General features: G+C 45.8%; 7 non-coding genes across 7 annotated transcripts; all 7 read right to left on the bottom strand.

Annotated features, from left to right (window-relative positions):
- Positions 1-6,894: 6,894 nt before the first annotated feature.
- Positions 6,895-6,967, bottom strand: TRNAD-GUC (transfer RNA aspartic acid (anticodon GUC)). The gene has a single exon. It is a non-coding gene; the product is annotated as a tRNA-Asp (tRNA).
- A 1,103-nt stretch (positions 6,968-8,070) lies between these two features.
- TRNAD-GUC (transfer RNA aspartic acid (anticodon GUC)) lies at positions 8,071-8,143 on the bottom strand. Its single transcript has one exon. It is a non-coding gene; the product is annotated as a tRNA-Asp (tRNA).
- A 369-nt stretch (positions 8,144-8,512) lies between these two features.
- Positions 8,513-8,585, bottom strand: TRNAD-GUC (transfer RNA aspartic acid (anticodon GUC)). The gene has a single exon. It is a non-coding gene; the product is annotated as a tRNA-Asp (tRNA).
- A 221-nt stretch (positions 8,586-8,806) lies between these two features.
- Positions 8,807-8,879, bottom strand: TRNAD-GUC (transfer RNA aspartic acid (anticodon GUC)). Its single transcript has one exon. It is a non-coding gene; the product is annotated as a tRNA-Asp (tRNA).
- Positions 8,880-9,248: 369 nt separating this feature from the next.
- TRNAD-GUC (transfer RNA aspartic acid (anticodon GUC)) lies at positions 9,249-9,321 on the bottom strand. The gene has a single exon. It is a non-coding gene; the product is annotated as a tRNA-Asp (tRNA).
- Positions 9,322-9,542: 221 nt separating this feature from the next.
- On the bottom strand, positions 9,543-9,615 carry TRNAD-GUC (transfer RNA aspartic acid (anticodon GUC)). Its single transcript has one exon. It is a non-coding gene; the product is annotated as a tRNA-Asp (tRNA).
- An 810-nt stretch (positions 9,616-10,425) lies between these two features.
- On the bottom strand, positions 10,426-10,498 carry TRNAD-GUC (transfer RNA aspartic acid (anticodon GUC)). Its single transcript has one exon. It is a non-coding gene; the product is annotated as a tRNA-Asp (tRNA).
- Positions 10,499-18,491: the final 7,993 nt, after the last annotated feature.

Raw genomic sequence — 18,491 nt, 5'->3', positions numbered from 1 at the left:
CACGTTCGGCTGTTAACCGAAAGGCTGGTGGTTCGAGCCCACTCGGGAGCGGTGTTGTGAGATCTCAAATGTAACGTAAAAATCCAAAACTTTTCCACAATACCTGACGAACATTTAATTTTTGGGCTTCCATTGCGCAATGGTTAGCGCGTTCGGATGTTAATAGAAAGGTTGGTGGTTCGAGCCCACTCGGGAGCGGTGTTGTGAGATCTCAAATGTAACGTAAAAATCCAAAGTTTTTCCACAATACCTGACGACCATATGTTTTCTGAGCTTCCATGGCTCAATGGTTAGCGCGTTCGGCTGTTAATCGAAAGGTTGGTGGTTCGAGCCCAACCGGGAGCGGTGTTGTGAGATCTCAAATGTAACGTAAAAATTCAAAGTTTTTCCACAATACCTGACGAACATTTAATTTTTGGGCTTCCGTTGCGCAATGGTTAGCGCGTTCAGCTGTTAAAAGAAAGTTTGGTGGTTCGAGCCCACTCGGGAGCGGTGTTGTGAGATCTCAAATGTAACGTAAAAATCAAAAGTTTTTCCACAATACCTGACGAACATTTAATTTTCGGGCTTCCGTGGCGCAATGGTTAGCGCGTTCGGCTGTTAACCGAAAGGTTGGTGGTTCGAGCCCATCCGGGTGCGGTGTTGTGAGGTCCCAGATGTGACGTAAAAAGTCAAAGTTTTTCCACAATACCTGACGACCATTTCATTTTTGAGTTCTTTGGCTCCATGGTTAGCGCGTTCGGATGTTAAACAAAAGGTTGGTGGTTCGAGCCCAACCGGGAGCGGTGTTGTGAGATCTCAAATGTAACGTAAAAATTCAAAGTTTTTCCACAATACCTGACGACCATATCATTTTCGGGCTTCCGTGGCGCAATGGTTAGCGCGTTCGGCTGTTAACCGAAAGGTTGGTGGTTCGAGCCGATCCGGGTGCGGTGTTGTGAGGTCCCAGATGTGACGTAAAAAGTCAAAGTTTTTCCACAATACCTGACGACCATTTTTATTTTGAGCTTCTTTGGCTCCATGGTTAGCGCGTTCGGATGTTAAACAAAAGGTTGGTGGTTCGAGCCCACCCGGGTGCGGTGTTGTGAGATCTCAAATGTAACGTAAAAATCCAAATTTTTTTTACAATACCTGACGAAAATTTAATTTTTGGGCTTCCGTTGCGCAATGGTCAGCGCGTTCGGCTGTTAAACGAAAGGTTGGTGGTTCGAGCCGATCCGGGTGCGGTGTTGTGAGGTCCCAGATGTGACGTAAAAGTCAAAGTTTTTCCACAATACCTGACGACCATTTCATTTTTGAGCTTCTTTGGCTCCATGGTTAGCGCGTTCGGATGTTAAACAAAAGGTTGGTGGTTCGAGCCCACCCAGGTGCGGTGTTGTGAAGTTTCAAATGTAACGTAAAAAGCCAAAGTTTTTCCACAATACCTGACGACCATTTACTTTTTGGGCTTCCGTGGCGCTAAGGTTAGCACGTTCGGCTGTTAACCGAAAGGCTGGTGGTTCGAGCCCACTCGGGAGAGGTTGTGAGATCTCAAATGTAACGTAAAAATCCAAAACTTTTCCACAATACCTGACGAACATTTAATTTTTGGGCTTCCATTGCGCAATGGTTAGCGCGTTCGGATGTTAATAGAAAGGTTGGTGGTTCGAGCCCACTCGGGAGCGGTGTTGTGAGATCTCAAATGTAACGTAAAAATCCAAAGTTTTTCCACAATACCTGACGACCATATGTTTTCTGAGCTTCCATGGCTCAATGGTTAGCGCGTTCGGCTGTTAATCGAAAGGTTGGTGGTTCGAGCCCAACCGGGAGCGGTGTTGTGAGATCTCAAATGTAACGTAAAAATTCAAAGTTTTTCCACAATACCTGACGAACATTTAATTTTTGGGCTTCCGTTGCGCAATGGTTAGCGCGTTCAGCTGTTAAAAGAAAGTTTGGTGGTTCGAGCCCACTCGGGAGCGGTGTTGTGAGATCTCAAATGTAACGTAAAAATCCAAAGTTTTTCCACAATACCTGACGACCATATCATTTTCGGGCTTCCGTGGCGCAATGGTTAGCGCGTTCGGCTGTTAACCGAAAGGTTGGTGGTTCGAGCCGATCCGGGTGCGGTGTTGTGAGGTCCCAGATGTGACGTAAAAAGTCAAAGTTTTTCCACAATACCTGACGACCATTTTTATTTTGAGCTTCTTTGGCTCCATAGTTAGCGCGTTCGGATGTTAAACAAAAGGTTGGTGGTTCGAGCCCACCCGGGTGCGGTGTTGTGAGGTCTCAAATGTAACGTAAAAATCCAAAATTTTTTTACAATACCTGACGACCATTTTATTTTTGAGCTTCTTTGGCTCCATAGTTAGCGCGTTCGGATGTTAAACAAAAGGTTGGTGGTTCGAGCCCAACCGGGAGCGGTGTTGTGAGATCTCAAATGTAACGTAAAAATTCAAAGTTTTTCCACAATACCTGACGAACATTTAATTTTTGGGCTTCCGTTGCGCAATGGTTAGCGCGTTCAGCTGTTAAAAGAAAGTTTGGTGGTTCGAGCCCACTCGGGAGCGGTGTTGTGAGATCTCAAATGTAACGTAAAAATCCAAAGTTTTTCCACAATACCTGACGACCATATCATTTTCGGGCTTCCGTGGCGCAATGGTTAGCGCGTTCGGCTGTTAACCGAAAGATTGGTGGTTCGAGTCCATCCGGGTGCGGTGTTGTGAGGTCCCAGATGTGACAAAAAAAGTCAAAGTTTTTCCACAATACCTGACGACCATTTCATTTTTGAGCTTCTTTGGCTCCATGGTTAGCGCGTTCGGATGTTAAACAAAAGGTTGGTGGTTCGAGCCCACCCGGGTGCGGTGTTGTGAGATCTCAAATGTAACGTAAAAATCCAAATTTTTTTTACAATACCTGACGAAAATTTAATTTTTGGGCTTCCGTTGCGCAATGGTCAGCGCGTTCGGCTGTTAAACGAAAGGTTGGTGGTTCGAGCCGATCCGGGTGCGGTGTTGTGAGGTCCCAGATGTGACGTAAAAGTCAAAGTTTTTCCACAATACCTGACGACCATTTCATTTTTGAGCTTCTTTGGCTCCATGGTTAGCGCGTTCGGATGTTAAACAAAAGGTTGGTGGTTCGAGCCCACCCGGGTGCGGTGTTGTGAAGTTTCAAATGTAACGTAAAAAGCCAAAGTTTTTCCACAATACCTGACGACCATTTACTTTTTGGGCTTCCGTGGCGCAAAGGTTAGCACGTTCGGCTGTTAACCGAAAGGCTGGTGGTTCGAGCCCACTCGGGAGCGGTGTTGTGAGATCTCAAATGTAACGTAAAAATCCAAAACTTTTCCACAATACCTGACGAACAATTAATTTTTGGGCTTCCATTGCGCAATGGTTAGCGCGTTCGGATGTTAATAGAAAGGTTGGTGGTTCGAGCCCACTCGGGAGCGGTGTTGTGAGATCTCAAATGTAACGTAAAAATCCAAAGTTTTTCCACAATACCTGACGACCATATGTTTTCTGAGCTTCCATGGCTCAATGGTTAGCGCGTTCGGCTGTTAATCGAAAGGTTGGTGGTTCGAGCCCAACCGGGAGCGGTGTTGTGAGATCTCAAATGTAACGTAAAAATTCAAAGTTTTTCCACAATACCTGACGAACATTTAATTTTTGGGCTTCCGTTGCGCAATGGTTAGCGCGTTCAGCTGTTAAAAGAAAGTTTGGTGGTTCGAGCCCACTCGGGAGCGGTGATGTGAGATCTCAAATGTAACGTAAAAATCAAAAGTTTTTCCACAATACCTGACGAACATTTAATTTTCGGGCTTCCGTGGCGCAATGGTTAGCGCGTTCGGCTGTTAACCGAAAGGTTGGTGGTTCGAGCCCATCCGGGTGCGGTGTTGTGAGGTCCCAGATGTGACGTAAAAAGTCAAAGTTTTTCCACAATACCTGACGACCATTTCATTTTTGAGTTCTTTGGCTCCATGGTTAGCGCGTTCGGATGTTAAACAAAAGGTTGGTGGTTCGAGCCCAACCGGGAGCGGTGTTGTGAGATCTCAAATGTAACGTAAAAATTCAAAGTTTTTCCACAATACCTGACGACCATATCATTTTCGGGCTTCCGTGGCGCAATGGTTAGCGCGTTCGGCTGTTAACCGAAAGGTTGGTGGTTCGAGCCGATCCGGGTGCGGTGTTGTGAGGTCCCAGATGTGACGTAAAAAGTCAAAGTTTTTCCACAATACCTGACGACCATTTTTATTTTGAGCTTCTTTGGCTCCATGGTTAGCGCGTTCGGATGTTAAACAAAAGGTTGGTGGTTCGAGCCCACCCGGGTGCGGTGTTGTGAGATCTCAAATGTAACGTAAAAATCCAAATTTTTTTTACAATACCTGACGAAAATTTAATTTTTGGGCTTCCGTTGCGCAATGGTCAGCGCGTTCGGCTGTTAAACGAAAGGTTGGTGGTTCGAGCCGATCCGGGTGCGGTGTTGTGAGGTCCCAGATGTGACGTAAAAAGTCAAAGTTTTTCCACAATACCTGACGACCATTTTTATTTTGAGCTTCTTTGGCTCCATAGTTAGCGCGTTCGGATATTAAACAAAAGGTTGGTGGTTCGAGCCCACCCGGGTGCGGTGTTGTGAAGTTTCAAATGTAACGTAAAAAGCCAAAGTTTTTCCACAATACCTGACGACCATTTACTTTATGGGCTTCCGTGGCGCAATGGTTAGCACGTTCGGCTGTTAACCGAAAGGTTGGTGGTTCGAGCCCACTCGGGAGCGGTGTTGTGAGATCTCAAATGTAACGTAAAAATCCAAAACTTTTCCACAATACCTGACTAACATTTAATTTTTGGGCTTCCGTTGCGCAATGGTTAGGGCGTTCAGCTGTTAAAAGAAAGTTTGGTGGTTCGAGCCCACTCGGGAGCGGTGTTGTGAGATCTCAAATGTAACGTAAAAATCCAAAGTTTTTCCACAATACCTGACGAACATTTAATTTTTGGGCTTCCATTGCGCAATGGTTAGCGCGTTCGGATGTTAACCGAAAGGTTGGTGGTTCGAGACCATCCGGGAGCGGTGTTGTGAGGTCTGAGATGTAACGTAAAATGTCAGAGTATTTCCACAATACCGGACGACCATTTATTTTCGGAGCTTCCATGGCTCAATGGTTAGCGCGTTCGGCTGTTAACCGAAAGGTTGTTGGTTCGAATACCCGGGAGCGGTGTTGTGAGATCTAAGATGTAACGTAAAAATCCAAAGTTTTTCCACAATACCTGACGGCCATTTATTTTCTGAGCTTCCATGGCTCAATGGTTAGCAAGTTCGGCTGTTAATAGAAAGGTTGGTGGTTCGAGCCCACCCGGGAGCGGTGTTGTGAGATCTCAAATGTAACGTTAAAATCCAAAATTTTTCCACAATACCTGACGAACATTTATTTTCTGAGCTTCCATGGCTCAATGGTTAGCGCGTTCGGCTGTTAATCGAAAGGTTGGTGGTTCGAGCCCAACCGGGAGCGGTGTTGTGAGATCTCAATTGTAACGTAAAAATTCAAAGTTTTTCCACAATACCTGACGAACATTCAATTTTTGGGGTTCCGTTGCGCAATGGTTAGCGCGTTCAGCTGTTAATAGAAAGGTTGGAGGTTCGAGCCCACTCGGGAGCGGTGTTGTGAGATCTCAAATGTAACGTAAATATCCAAAGTTTTTCCACAATACCTGACGAACATTAAATTTTTGGGCTTCCGTTGCGCAATAATTAGCGCGTTCGGCTTTTAACCGAAAGGTTGGTGGTTCGAGCCCATCCGGAAGCGGTGTTGTGAGGTCTTAGATTTAACGTAAAATCCAAAGTTTTTCCACAATACCTGATGACCATATCACTTTCGGGCTTCCGTGGCGCAATGGTTAGCGCGTTCGGCTGTTAACCGAAAGGTGGGTGGTTCGGGCCCATCCGGGTGCGGTGTTGTGAGGTCCCAGATGTGACGTAAAAAGTCAAAGTTTTTCCACAATACCTGACGACCATTTACTTTTTGGGCTTCCGTGGCCCAATGGTTAGCACGTTCAGCTGTTAAAAGAAAGGTTGGTGGTTCGAGCCCACTCCATTACCATTGAGCCATGGAAGCTCAGAAAATAAATGGCCGTCAGGTATTGTGGAAAAACTTTGGATTTTTACGTTACATTTGAGATCTCACAACACCGCTCCCGAGTGTGCTCGAACCACCAACCTTTCGGTTAACAGCCGAACGCGCTAACCATTGCGCCACGGAAGCCCGAAAATGATATGGTCGTCAGGTATTGTGGAAAAACTTTGACTTTTTACGTTTCATTTGAGATCTCACAACACCGCTCCCGAGTGGGCTCGAACCACCAACCTTTCTCTTAACAGCTGAACGCGCTAACCATTGCGCAACGGAAGCCCAAAAATTATATGTTCGTCAGGTATTGTGGAAAAACTTTGAAATTTTACGTTACATTTGAGATCTCACAACACCGCTCCCGGTTGGGCTCGAACCACCAACCTTTCGGTTAACAGCCGAACGCGCTAACCATTGAGCCATGGAAGCTCAGAAAATAAATGGTCGTCAGGTATTGTGGAAAAACTTTGGCTTTTTACGTTACATTTGAAACTTCACAACACCGCACCCGGGTGGGCCCGAACCACCAACCTTTTGTTTAACATCCGAACGCGCTAACCATGGAGCCAAAGAAGCCCAAAAAATAAATGGTCGTCAGGTATTGTGGAAAAACTTTGACTTTTTACGTTACATTTGAAACTTCACAACACCGCACCCGGGTGGGCCCGAACCACCAACCTTTTGTTTAACATCCGAACGCGCTAACCATGGAGCCAAAGAAGCCCAAAAATTAAATGGTCGTCAGGTATTGTGGAAAAAGTTTGACTTTTTACGTTACATCTGAGATCTCACAACACCGCTCCCGGATGGGCTCGAACCACCAACCTTTCGATTGACAGTCGAACGCGCTAACCATTGAGCCATGGAAGCTCAGAAAATAAATGGTCGTCAGGTATTGTGGAAAAACTTTGACTTTTTACGTTTCATTTGAGATCTCACAACACCGCTCCCGAGTGGGCTCGAACCACCAACCTTTCTCTTAACAGCTGAACACGCTAACCATTGCGCAACGGAAGCCCAAAAATTATTTGTTCGTCAGGTATTGTGGAAAAACTTTGAAATTTTACGTTACATTTGAGATCTCACAACACCGCTCCCGGTTGGGCTCGAACCACCAACCTTTCGGTTAACAGCCGAACGCGCTAACCATTGAGCCATGGAAGCTCAGAAAATAAATGGTCGTCAGGTATTGTGGAAAAACTTTGGCTTTTTACGTTACATTTGAAACTTCACAACACCGCACCCGGGTGGGCCCGAACCACCAACCTTTTGTTTAACATCCGAACGCGCTAACCATGGAGCCAAAGAAGCCCAAAAATTAAATGGTCGTCAGGTATTGTGGAAAAACTTTGACTTTTTACGTTACATCTGTGATCTCACAACACCGCTCCCGGATGGGCTCGAACCACCAACCTTTCGGTTAACAGCCAAACGCGCTAACCATTGCGCAACGGAAGCCTAAAAATTAAATTTTCGTCAGGTATTGTGGAAAAACTTTGGATTTTTACGTTACATTTGGGATCTCACAACACCGCTCCCGGGTGGGCTCGAACCACCAACCTTTCGGTTAACAGCCGAACGCGCTAACCATTGAGCCATGGAAGCTCAGAAAATAAATGGTCGTCAGATATCGTGGAAAAACTTTGAATTTTTACGTCACATCTGAGACCTAACAACACCGCTCCCGGGTGGGCTCGAACCACCAACCTTTCGATTAACAGCTGAACGCGGTAACCATTGCAACACGGAAGCTCAAAAATTAAATGTTCGTCAGGTATTGTGGAAAAACTTTGGCTTTTTACGTTACATTTGAAACTTCACAACACCGCACCCGGGTGGGCCCGAACCACCAACCTTTTGTTTAACATCCGAACGCGCTAACCATGGAGCCAAAGAAGCCCAAAAATTAAATGGTCGTCAGGTATTGTGGAAAAAGTTTGACTTTTTACGTTACATCTGAGATCTCACAACACCGCTCCCGGATGGGCTCGAACCACCAACCTTTCGATTGACAGTCGAACGCGCTAACCATTGAGCCATGGAAGCTCAGAAAATAAATGGCCGTCAGGTATTGTGGAAAAACTTCGGATTTTTACGTTACATTTGAGATCTCACAACACCGCTCCCGAGTGTGCTCGAACCACCAACCTTTCTTTTAACAGCTGAACGCGCTAACCATTGCGCAACGGAAGCCCCAAAAATTAAATGTTCGTCAGGTATTGTGGAAAAACTTTGGATTTTTACGTTACATTTGAAACTTCACAACACCGCACCCGGGTGGGCCCGAACCACCAACCTTTTGTTTAACATCCGAACGCGCTAACCATGGAGCCAAAGAAGCCCAAAAATTAAATGGTCGTCAGGTATTGTGGAAAAACTTTGACTTTTTACGTTACATCTGAGATCTCACAACACCGCTCCCGGATGGGCTCGAACCACCAACCTTTCGATTGACAGTCGAACGCGCTAACCATTGAGCCATGGAAGCTCAGAAAATAAATGGCCGTCAGGTATTGTGGAAAAACTTTGGCTTTTTACGTTACATTTGAAACTTCACAACACCGCACCCGGGTGGGCCCGAACCACCAACCTTTTGTTTAACATCCGAACGCGCTAACCATGGAGCCAAAGAAGCCCAAAAATTAAATGGTCGTCAGGTATTGTGGAAAAAGTTTGACTTTTTACGTTACATCTGAGATCTCACAACACCGCTCCCGGATGGGCTCGAACCACCAACCTTTCGATTGACAGTCGAACGCGCTAACCATTGAGCCATGGAAGCTCAGAAAATAAATGGCCGTCAGGTATTGTGGAAAAACTTCGGATTTTTACGTTACATTTGAGATCTCACAACACCGCTCCCGAGTGTGCTCGAACCACCAACCTTTCTTTTAACAGCTGAACGCGCTAACCATTGCGCAACGGAAGCCCCAAAAATTAAATGTTCGTCAGGTATTGTGGAAAAACTTTGGATTTTTACGTTACATTTGAAACTTCACAACACCGCACCCGGGTGGGCCCGAACCACCAACCTTTTGTTTAACATCCGAACGCGCTAACCATGGAGCCAAAGAAGCCCAAAAATTAAATGGTCGTCAGGTATTGTGGAAAAACTTTGACTTTTTACGTTACATCTGAGATCTCACAACACCGCTCCCGGATGGGCTCGAACCACCAACCTTTCGATTGACAGTCGAACGCGCTAACCATTGAGCCATGGAAGCTCAGAAAATAAATGGCCGTCAGGTATTGTGGAAAAACTTTGGATTTTTACGTCACATCTGAGACCTCACAACACCGCTCCCGGGTGGGCTCGAACCACCAACCTTTCGATTAACAGCTGAACGCACTAACCATTGCAACACGGAAGCCCAAAAATTAAATGGTCGTCAGGTATTGTGGAAAAACTTTGACTTTTTACGTTACATCTGAGATCTCACAACACCGCTCCCGGATGGGCTCGAACCACCAACCTTTCGATTGACAGTCGAACGCGCTAACCATTGAGCCATGGAAGCTCAGAAAATAAATGGCCGTCAGGTATTGTGGAAAAACTTTGGATTTTTACGTTACATTTGAGATCTCACAACACCGCTCCCGAGTGTGCTCGAACCACCAACCTTTCTTTTAACAGCTGAACGCGCTAACCATTGCGCAACGGAAGCCCCAAAAATTAAATGTTCGTCAGGTATTGTGGAAAAACTTTGAATTTTTACGTTACATTTGAGATCTCACAACACCGCTCCCGGGGGGGCTCGAACCACCAACCTTTCGGTTAACAGCCGAACGCGCTAACCATTGAGCCATGGAAGCTCAGAAAATAAATGGTCGTCAGGTATTGTGGAAAAACTTTGACTTTTTACGTCACATATGAGACCTCACAACACCGCTCCCGGGTGGGCTCGAACCACCAACCTTTCGATTAACAGCTGAACGCGCTAACCATTGCAACACGGAAGCCCAAAAATTAAATGTTCGTCAGGTATTGTGGAAAAACTTTGGATTTTTACGTTACATCAGAGATCTCACAACACCGCTCCCGGGTGGGCTCGAAATACCAACCTTTCGATTAACAGCTGAACGCGCTAACCATTGCAACACGGAAGCCCAAAAATTAAATGTTCGTCAGGTATTGTGGAAAAACTTTGGCTTTTTACGTTACATTTGAAACTTCACAACACCGCACCCGGGTGGGCCCGAACCACCAACCTTTTGTTTAAAATCCGAACGCGCTAACCATGGAGCCAAAGAAGCCCAAAAATTAAATGGTCGTCAGGTATTGTGGAAAAACTTTGACTTTTTACGTTACATCTGAGATCTCACAACACCGCTCCCGGATGGGCTCGAACCACCAACCTTTCGATTGACAGTCGAACGCGCTAACCATTGAGCCATGGAAGCTCAGAAAATAAATGGCCGTCAGGTATTGTGGAAAAACTTTGGATTTTTACGTTACATCAGAGATCTCACAACACCGCTCCCGGGTGGGCTCGAAATACCAACCTTTCGATTAACAGCTGAACGCGCTAACCATTGCAACAAGGAAGCCCAAAAATTAAATGTTCGTCAGGTATTGTGGAAAAACTTTGGCTTTTTACGTTACATTTGAAACTTCACAACACCGCACCCGGGTGGGCCCGAACCACCAACCTTTTGTTTAACATCCGAACGCGCTAACCATGGAGCCAAAGAAGCCCAAAAATTAAACGGTCGTCAGGTATTGTGGAAAAACTTTGACTTTTTAAGTTACATCTGAGATCTCACAACACCGCTCCCGGATGGGCTCCAACCACCAACCTTTCGCTTAACAGCCGAACTTGCTAACCATTGAGCTATGGAAGCTCAGAAAATAAATGGCCGTCAGGTATTGTGGAAAAACTTTGGATTTTACAATACATCTAAGACCTCACAACACCGCTCCCGGATGGGCTCGAACCACCAACCTTTCGGTTAACAGCCGAACGCGCTAACCATTGCGCAACGGAAGCCCAAAAATTAAATGTTCGTCAGGTATTGTGGAAAAACTTTGGATTTTTACGTTACATTTGAGATCTCACAACACCGCTCCCGGGTGGGCTCGAACCACCAACCTTTCGGTTAACAGCGGAACGCGCTAACCATTGAGCCATGGAAGCACAGAAAATAAATGGTCGTCAGGTATTGTGGAAAAACTTTGACTTTTTACGTCAAATCTGAGACCTAACAACACCGCTCCCGGGTGGGCTCGAACCACCAACCTTTCGATTAACAGCTGAACGCGCTAACCATTGCAACACGGAAGCCCAAAAATTAAATGTTCGTCAGGTATTGTGGAAAAACTTTGGATTTTTACGTTACATCTGAGATCTCACAACACCGCTCCCGGGTGGGCTAGAAATACCAACCTTTCGATTAACAGCTGAACGCGCTAACCCTTGCAACACGGAAGCCCAAAAATTAAATGTTCGTCAGGTATTGTGGAAAAACTTTGGCTTTTTACGTTACATTTGAAACTTCACAACACCGCACCCGGGTGGGCCCGAACCACCAACCTTTTGTTTAACATCCGAACGCGCTAACCATGGAGCCAAAGAAGCCCAAAAATTAAACGGTCGTCAGGTATTGTGGAAAAACTTTGACTTTTTAAGTTACATCTGAGATCTCACAACACCGCTCCCGGATGGGCTCCAACCACCAACCTTTCGCTTAACAGCCGAACTTGCTTACCATTGAGCTATGGAAGCTCAGAAAATAAATGGCCGTCAGGTATTGTGGAAAAACTTTGGATTTTACAATACATCTAAGACCTCACAACACCGCTCCCGGATGGGCTCGAACCACCAACCTTTCGGTTAACAGCCGAACGCGCTAACCATTGCGCAACGGAAGCCCAAAAATTAAATGTTCGTCAGGTATTGTGGAAAAACTTTGGATTTTTACGTTACATTTGAGATCTCACAACACCGCTCCCGGGTGGGCTCGAACCACCAACCTTTCGGTTAACAGCGGAACGCGCTAACCATTGAGCCATGGAAGCACAGAAAATAAATGGTCGTCAGGTATTGTGGAAAAACTTTGACTTTTTACTTCAAATCTGAGACCTAACAACACCGCTCCCGGGTGGGCTCGAACCACCAACCTTTCGATTAACAGCTGAACGCGCTAACCATTGCAACACGGAAGCCCAAAAATTAAATGTTCGTCAGGTATTGTGGAAAAACTTTGGATTTTTACGTTACATCTGAGATCTCACAACACCGCTCCCGGGTGGGCTCGAACCACCAACCTTTCGATTAACAGCTGAACGCGCTAACCATTGCAACACGGAAGCCCAAAAATTAAATGTTCGTCAGGTATTGTGGAAAAACTTTGGCTTTTTACGTTACATTTGAAACTTCACAACACCGCACCCGGGTGGGCCCGAACCACCAACCTTTCTTTTAACAGCTGAACGCGCTAACCATTGCGCAACGGAAGCCCCAAAAATTAAATGTTCCTCAGGTATTGTGGAAAAACTTTGGATTTTTACGTTACATTTGAGATCTCACAACACCGCTCCCGAGTGGGCTCGAACCACCAACCTTTCTCTTAACAGCTGAACGCGCTAACCATTGCGTAACGGAAGCCCAAAAATTAAATGTTCGTCAGGTATTGTGGAAAAACTTTGGATTTTTACGTTACATCAGAGATCTCACAACACCGCTCCCGGGTGGGCTCGAAATACCAACCTTTCGATTAACAGCTGAACGCGCTAACCATTGCAACACGGAAGCCCAAAAATTAAATGTTCGTCAGGTATTGTGGAAAAACTTTGGCTTTTTACGTTTCATTTGAAACTTCACAACACCGCACCCGGGTGGGCCCGAACCACCAACCTTTTGTTTAACAGCCGAACTTGCTAACCATTGAGCTATGGAAGCTCAGAAAATAAATGGCCGTCAGGTATTGTGGAAAAACTTTGGATTTTACAATACATCTAAGACCTCACAACACCGCTCCCGGATGGGCTCGAACCACCAACCTTTCGGTTAACAGCCGAACGCGCTAACCATTGCGCAACGGAAGCCCAAAAATTAAATGTTCGTCAGGTATTGTGGAAAAACTTTGGATTTTTACGTTACATTTGAGATCTCACAACACCGCTCCCGGGTGGGCTCGAACCACCAACCTTTCGATTAACAGCTGAACGCGCTAACCATTGCAACACGGAAGCCCAAAAATTAAATGTTCGTCAGGTATTGTGGAAAAACTTTGGCTTTTTACGTTACATTTGAAACTTCACAACACCGCACCCGGGTGGGCCCGAACCACCAACCTTTTGTTTAACATCCGAACGCGCTAACCATGGAGCCAAAGAAGCCCAAAAATTAAATGGTCGTCAGGTATTGTGGAAAAACTTTGACTTTTTAAGTTACATCTGAGATCTCACAACACCGCTCCCGGATTTGCTCCAACCACCAACCTTTCGCTTAACAGCCGAACTTGCTAACCATTGAGCCATGGAAGCTCAGAAAATAAATGGCCGTCAGGTATTGTGGAAAAACTTCGGATTTTACAATACATCTAAGACCTCACAACACCGCTCCCGGATGGGCTCGAACCACCAACCTTTCGGTTAACAGCCGAACGCGCTAACCATTGCGCAACGGAAGCCCAAAAATTAAATGTTCGTCAGGTATTGTGGAAAAACTTTGGATTTTTACGTTACATTTGAGATCTCACAACACCGCTCCCGGATGGGCTCGAACCACCAACCTTTCGGTTAACAGCCGAACGCGCTAACCATTGAGCCATGGAAGCTCAGAAAATAAATGGTCGTCAGGTATTGTTTAAAAACTTTGACTTTTTACGTCACATCTGAGACCTAACAACACCGCTCCCGGGTGGGCTCGAACCACCAACCTTTCGATTAACAGCTGAACGCGCTAACCATTGCAACACGGAAGCCCAAAAATTAAATGTTCGTCAGGTATTGTGGAAAAACTTTGGATTTTTACGTTACATCTGAGATCTCACAACACCGCTCCCGGGTGGGCTCGAACCACCAACCTTTCGATTAACAGCTGAACGCGCTAACCATTGCAACACGGAAGCCCAAAAATTAAATGTTCGTCAGGTATTGTGGAAAAACTTTGACTTTCTACGTCACATCTGAGACCTCGCAACACCGCTCCCGGGTGGGCTCGAACCACCAACCTTTCGATTAACAGCTGAACCCGCTAACCATTGCAACACGGAAGCCCAAAAATTAAACGTTCGTCAGGTATTGTGGAAAAACTTTGGATTTTACGTTACATCAGAGATCTCACAACACCGCTCCCGGGTGGGCTCGAACCACCAACCTTTCGACTAACAGCTGAACGCGCTAACCATTGCAACACGGAAGCCCAAAAATTAAATGTTCGTCAGGTATTGTGGAAAAACTTTGACTTTCTACGTCACATCTGAGACCTCGCAACACCGCTAACGGGTGGGCTCGAACCACCAACCTTTCGATTAACAGCTGAACCCGCTAACCATTGCAACACGGAAGCCCAAAAATTAAATGTTCGTCAGGTATTGTGGAAAAACTTTGGCTTTTTACGTTACATTTGAAACTTCACAACACCGCACCCGGGTGGGCCCGAACCACCAACCTTTTGAATAACATCCGAACGCGCTAACCATGGAGCCAAAGAAGCCCAAAAATTAAATTGTCGTCAGGTATTGTGGAAAAACTTTGACTTTTTAAGTTACATCTGAGATCTCACAACACCGCTCCCGGATGGGCTCGAACCACCAACCTTTCGCTTAACAGCCGAACGCGCTAACCATTGAGCCATGGAAGCTCAGAAAATAAATGGCACTCAGGTATTGTGGAAAAACTTTGGATTTTTACGTTACATTTGAGATCTCACAACACCGCTCCCGAGTGTGCTCGAACCACCATCCTTTCTTTTAACAGCTGAACGCGCTAACCATTGCGCAACGGAAGCCCCAAAAATTAAATGTTCGTCAGGTATTGTGGAAAAACTTTGGATTTTTACGTTACATTTGAGATCTCACAACACCGCTCCTGAGTGGGCTCGAACCACCAACCTTTCTCTTAACAGCTGAACGCGCTAACCATTGCGCAACGGAAGCCCAAAAATTATATGTTCGTCAGGTATTGTGGAAAAACTTTGAATTTTTACGTTACATTTGAGATCTCACAACACCGCTCCCGGGTGGGCTCGAACCATAAACCTTTCGGTTAACAGCCGAACGCGCTAACCATTGAGCCATGGAAGCTCAGAAAATAAATGGTCGTCAGGTATTGTGGAAAAACTTTGACTTTCTACGTCACATCTGAGACCTCACAACACCGCTCCCGGGTGGGCTCGAACCACCAACCTTTCGATTAACAGCTGAACCCGCTAACCATTGCAACACGGAAGCCCAAAAATTAAACGTTCGTCAGGTATTGTGGAAAAACTTTGGATTTTACGTTACATCAGAGATCTCACAACACCGCTCCCGGGTGGGCTCGAACCACCAACCTTTCGATTAACAGCTGAACGCGCTAACCATTGCAACACGGAAGCCCATAAATTAAATGTTCGTCAGGTATTGTGGAAAAACTTTGGCTTTTTACGTTACATTTGAAACTTCACAACACCGCACCCGGGTGGGCCCGAACCACCAACCTTTTGTATAACATCCGAACGCGCTAACCATGGAGCCAAAGAAGCCCAAAAATTAAATGGTCGTCAGGTATTGTGGAAAAACTTTGCCTTTTTAAGTTACATCTGAGATCTCACAACACCGCTCCCGGATGGGCTCGAACCACCAACCTTTCGCTTAACAGCCGAACGCGCTTACCATTGAGCCATGGAAGCTCAGAAAATAAATGGCACTCAGGTATTGTGGAAAAACTTTGGATTTTTACGTTACATTTGAGATCTCACAACACCGCTCCCGAGTGTGCTCGAACCACCATCCTTTCTTTTAACAGCTGAACGCGCTAACCATTGCGCAACGGAAGCCCCAAAAATTAAATGTTCGTCAGGTATTGTGGAAAAACTTTGGATTTTTACGTTACATTTGAGATCTCACAACACCGCTCCCGAGTGGGCTCGAACCACCAACCTTTCTTTTAACAGCTGAACGCGCTAACCATTGCGCAACGGAAGCCCAAAAATTAAATGTTCGTCAGGTATTGTGGAAAAATTTTGGATTTTTACGTTACATTTGAGATCTCACAACACCGCTGCCGAGTGGGCTCGAACCACCAACCTTTCGGTTAACAGCCGAACGTGCTAACCATTGCGCCACGGAAGCCCAAAAAGGAAATGGTCGTCAGGTATTGTGGAAAAACTTTGGCTTTTTACGTTACATTTGAAACTTCACAACACCGCACCCGGGTGGAATCGAACCACCAACCTTTCGGTTAACATCCGAACGCGCTAACCATGGAGCCAAGGAAGCTCAGGAATGAAATGGTCGTCAGGTATTGTGGAAAAACTTTGACTTTCTACGTCACATCTGAGACCTCACAACACCGCTCCCGGGTGGGCTCGAACCACCAACCTTTCGATTAACAGCTGAACGCGCTAACCATTGCAACACGGAAGCCCAAAAATTAAATGTTCGTCAGGTATTGTGGAAAAACTTTGGCTTTTTACGTTACATTTGAAACTTCACAACACCGCACCCGGGTGGGCCCGAACCACCAACCTTTTGTATAACATCCGAACGCGCTAACCATGGAGCCAAAGAAGCCCAAAAATTAAATGGTCGTCAGGTATTGTGGAAAAACTTTGCCTTTTTAAGTTACATCTGAGATCTCACAACACCGCTCCCGGATGGGCTCGAACCACCAACCTTTCGCTTAACAGCCGAACGCGCTTACCATTGAGCCATGGAAGCTCAGAAAATAAATGGCACTCAGGTATTGTGGAAAAACTTTGGATTTTTACGTTACATTTGAGATCTCACAACACCGCTCCCGAGTGTGCTCGAACCACCATCCTTTCTTTTAACAGCTGAACGCGCTAACCATTGCGCAACGGAAGCCCCAAAAATTAAATGTTCGTCAGGTATTGTGGAAAAACTTTGGATTTTTACGTTACATTTGAGATCTCACAACACCGCTCCCGAGTGGGCTCGAACCACCAACCTTTCTTTTAACAGCTGAACGCGCTAACCATTGCGCAACGGAAGCCCAAAAATTAAATGTTCGTCAGGTATTGTGGAAAAATTTTGGATTTTTACGTTACATTTGAGATCTCACAACACCGCTGCCGAGTGGGCTCGAACCACCAACCTTTCGGTTAACAGCCGAACGTGCTAACCATTGCGCCACGGAAGCCCAAAAAGGAAATGGTCGTCAGGTATTGTGGAAAAACTTTGGCTTTTTACGTTACATTTGAAACTTCACAACACCGCACCCGGGTGGAATCGAACCACCAACCTTTCGGTTAACATCCGAACGCGCTAACCATGGAGCCAAGGAAGCTCAGGAATGAAATGGTCGTCAGGTATTGTGGAAAAACTTTGACTTTCTACGTCACATCTGAGACCTCACAACACCGCTCCCGGGTGGGCTCGAACCACCAACCTTTCGATTAACAGCTGAACGCGCTAACCATTGCAACACGGAAGCCCAAAAATTAAATGTTCGTCAGGTATTGTGGAAAAACTTTGGCTTTTTACGTTACATTTGAAACTTCACAACACCGCACCCGGGTGGGCCCGAACCACCAACCTTTTGTATAACATCCGAACGCGCTAACCATGGAGCCAAAGAAGCCCAAAAATTAAATGGTCGTCAGGTATTGTGGAAAAACTTTGCCTTTTTAAGTTACATCTGAGATCTCACAACACCGCTCCCGGATGGGCTCGAACCACCAACCTTTCGCTTAACAGCCGAACGCGCTTACCATTGAGCCATGGAAGCTCAGAAAATAAATGGCACTCAGGTATTGTGGAAAAACTTTGGATTTTTACGTTACATTTGAGATCTCACAACACCGCTCCCGAGTGTGCTCGAACCACCATCCTTTCTTTTAACAGCTGAACGCGCTAACCATTGCGCAACGGAAGCCCCAAAAATTAAATGTTCGTCAGGTATTGTGGAAAAACTTTGGATTTTTACGTTACATTTGAGATCTCACAACACCGCTCCCGAGTGGGCTCGAACCACCAACCTTTCTTTTAACAGCTGAACGCGCTAACCATTGCGCAACGGAAGCCCAAAAATTAAATGTTCGTCAGGTATTGTGGAAAAATTTTGGATTTTTACGTTACATTTGAGATCTCACAACACCGCTGCCGAGTGGGCTCGAACCACCAACCTTTCGGTTAACAGCCGAACGTGCTAACCATTGCGCCACGGAAGCCCAAAAAGGAAATGGTCGTCAGGTATTGTGGAAAAACTTTGGCTTTTTACGTTACA

The sequence above is a fragment of the Phalangium opilio genome, unplaced genomic scaffold, assembly GCF_054372755.1.
Source record: "Phalangium opilio isolate 3A_F unplaced genomic scaffold, DU_Popi_V2 ptg000082l_1, whole genome shotgun sequence".
NCBI lineage: Eukaryota > Metazoa > Arthropoda > Arachnida > Opiliones > Phalangiidae > Phalangium > Phalangium opilio.
This window is presented reverse-complemented; position numbering and strand designations above follow the sequence as displayed.